The 3,425-nt window shown below is 44.0% G+C and overlaps 1 pseudogene; it reads left to right on the top strand.

Annotated features, from left to right (window-relative positions):
• The first annotated feature begins 3,008 nt into the window (after positions 1-3,008).
• On the top strand, positions 3,009-3,188 carry LOC144601536 (U2 spliceosomal RNA; annotated as a pseudogene).
• Positions 3,189-3,425: the final 237 nt, after the last annotated feature.

Here is a 3,425-nt window from a genome sequence, read left to right as displayed (position 1 = left end):
CGTTCCCACACCCACCTCCCATCATTGCAGCATCAGTTCAATCAGCAGCAGCATTTCCAGCACTGGAGGGGTTTGACACAAAATGCTGGAGACTTTTCGGGTCGAAAACCCTTCTTCAGACTGGAGTTTTGTTGGCCTTGCAGTGTGTCCCTTTAAGAAGTGGTTGCAGCAAAGCTAATTACCAGCAACTGCATGAATGCTGCACTGAAACTGATTTTTGAGCACCACTTTACACGGGGGAGGGCCACTATAAACTCTGTGAAACCTTTCGACTAAAGATCTTTATCATTAAGCAACTTTGCCATCATTGTTCGAGTGACCCACTCTGCTTTTTCAATGCCATTTATACCAAAGGAGAGTTAATACGTTTCTAGCCTTTGGTGCTTTGCGATTATAGGTCCTGGTTTGCATTGATTCTGCACATTAAACTGCTCCTTGCTGCATAAAATAAGCATTTGGATTTTTACCAATAAAGGTCCCACCCAACAATTGGCAGTCTTTGCTGATTTCGAAACTGTCGAAACTCATGAGTGCACCAGCAGTAGCAGATCAAAAGAAATGTTGTCCGTGACGGGGGACAAGCAGTACCCACTTGTATTCCAAACATAACTCTGCAAATCCTGAAAGAACTTTGGGAAAATATTGGGACAGAGTCCTTGACTTCCCGCCTGTTATCCACAACTGATTCAAACAAAATAATGTTGACATGTCAACTGGGTCAAGTTAAATGGCACAAAAGCAAGAACACATAGACACAGCACAGCCTCTAATCAACAATAGAAACATAGAAACGTGGAAAGCAGGCCATTCAGCCCTTCGAACCAGCAGTGCCATTCAATATGATCATGACTGATCATCCGAAATCAGTACCCCGATTCTGCTTTCTCCCCATATCCCTTGATTCCCTTGGTCCTAAGAGCTATATCTAACTCTCTCTTGAAAACATTTAGAGAATTGGCCTCCACTGCCTTCTGTGGCAGAGAATTCCACAGATTCACAACTCTCTAGGTGAAAATGTTTTTCCTCATCTCAGTCCTAAATGGCCTACCCCTTATTCTTAAACTGTGACCCCTGGTTCTGGACTCACCCAACATCGGGAACATTTTTCCTGCATCTAGCCTGTCCAATCCCTTAAGAATTTTATATGTTTCTATAAGATCCCCTATAAAATTCTTAATACCCAGGTGTTTCAGAAATAGTGCACAAAAAAGTCTCAAATGAAAGGGAACAGATATCAGTCTGAGAAACAATTGTGACCAGATAGAATACTTGTGACATTTTGGGTGAAAGGTTTCATTGGATCTTGAACTATGCCGTTAGATAACAATTTCTGTATAATTCTAATTTTCTGGCTAATTCTTACTACGTGGAAGCAACGGACATCCAGTCATAATGATACTGGAGACAGACACAAAAAGCTGGAGTAACTCAGCGGGTCAGACAGCATCTCTGGAGAAAAGGAATAGGTAACTTTACGGATCGTGACCCTTCCCAAAACGTCACCTGTTCCTTTTCTCCAGAGATGCTGTCTGACCCACTGAGTTACTCCAGCTTTTTGTGTCTATCTTCGGTTTAAAACAGCATCTGCAGTTCCTTCCTACCACACAATGACACTGGAACTGATGTGATTAGAAGATTGGATTGCACAAAATTGTAAATTAAATGCAAAAAATTGGAAAGGCGTTTGAAAAAATGATCTCAGAACTGGTATCTGTCAACATAAATGACTAATATTTGATTTTTTTTACAATGTGGTTCGAGGGCACTTCGAAGCAAATATTTCAGTCATGAGTGAGCTACCTTTGCCGATACCGTATTAGGGAATGGAATGGGGGAAGAAATGAAAATACAGCTTAGTTAGCGGTTTGGTACTTAGTTGCGTGAGTTGCTAATGCTGACAGCAATCCTTTTAGCTCTCTCTAAAAAAGATCCGAGCCATTCAATAACCATTCAGACAAAGCATTGTACAAGGTTAGTGCAGACAGGCTATGTTACCAGTGTGCAGATTAAATATCAAAATGCCCTCCTGAGCAGTAATATCTCTTTCTGTTCTCTGTGCAGGAACTTCCACTACAAGCCGAGCAGAATTTGAAATCCTCACTATTTACCATTACGTTCTGCTGCATTCAGCAAACGCAGTGTACACAGCATTCATTAATTTTCTTAAAAGCTTCTTTTAATTCCACCCACCACATCTTAACAGTGAGTCGCCTGTTCCAGGAGTTTTTCTTTAATGGACAAAATATCTGGATCTGTATTCAACTCTAAATTCGATGCTTTTCCAGCGCCCCTCCAAATAAGGGAAGGGATCCCACACCAGTGGGCCACACGAGGGGAAATGGTGGTGGTTGATTTTGTATACATTTTGCATTGAATATCTGTATTGAATGAATGTATAGCCTCCGGGAATGTCAGAGGGAGTTTTGGAAGGAACATATAGTATAAGAAAATAACTGCAGATGCTGGTACAAATCGAAGTACAAAATGCTGGAGTAACTCAGCAGGTCAGGCAGCATCTCTGGAGAGAAGGAATGGGTGACGTTTAGGGTCGAGACCCTTCTTCAGACTGATGTCAGGGGGGCGGGACAAAGGAAGGATATAGGTGGAGACAGAAAGATAGAGGGAGATCTGGGAAGGAGGATCGCTTCGCTCAGCACGTGCGCTCGGTCCGCATTGGCCAATCTGATCTCCCGGTGGCCGAGCACTTCAACTCCCCCTCCCACTCCCAGTCTGACCTTTCTGTCATGGGCCTCCTCCAGTGCCATAGTGAGGCCCACCGGAAATTGGAGGAACATATTTCGCCTGGGCAGCTTGCAACCCAGTGGTATGAATATCAACCTCCAACTTTAGATAGTTCCTCTGTCCCTCCCTTCCCCTCCTCCTTCCCAGATCTCCCTCTATCTTCCTGTCTCCACCTATATCCTTCCTTTGTCCCGCCCCCCTGACATCAGTCTGAAGAAGGGCCTTTGGAAGGAACATGTTTTGTATATATTTATTTCCTGAATAAAATATTTTTTGATATGTATTTTTAAAAATCTGTTCTTATCGGTTTAATATCTGATACGTCCCTTATCTAGGGACCATATATTAAATTGATTTTTGGAACAGGGAGATGGAATAGGGACTTGTTCCGTTCACTCTGCGCATCAACCTGGTATTGCAGTGCCTCTGGGAACAGTGCACTCCCCCTTTCGGGAGATTTTCAAAGTTGGAAAAGAAACGATAAAAATGCCTCCTGGTGCTTTTGCTCGGTGCAGCCAACCCCAAGGCCCTGTGGGGGAGGACCACAGCCTAGGGTCCTTCCACTGCCGGACATGGGGGGGCAGGGTGTGGTGGAGGCGCCCCTCCAAATAAGGGAAGAGATTCCACGCCCGTGGGCCACATGAGGATTTTAAGGATAGCGGAGTCAGGGGGTATGGGGCTCG

The sequence above is a fragment of the Rhinoraja longicauda genome, chromosome 16, assembly GCF_053455715.1.
Source record: "Rhinoraja longicauda isolate Sanriku21f chromosome 16, sRhiLon1.1, whole genome shotgun sequence".
Taxonomy (NCBI): domain Eukaryota; kingdom Metazoa; phylum Chordata; class Chondrichthyes; order Rajiformes; family Arhynchobatidae; genus Rhinoraja; species Rhinoraja longicauda.
This window is presented reverse-complemented; position numbering and strand designations above follow the sequence as displayed.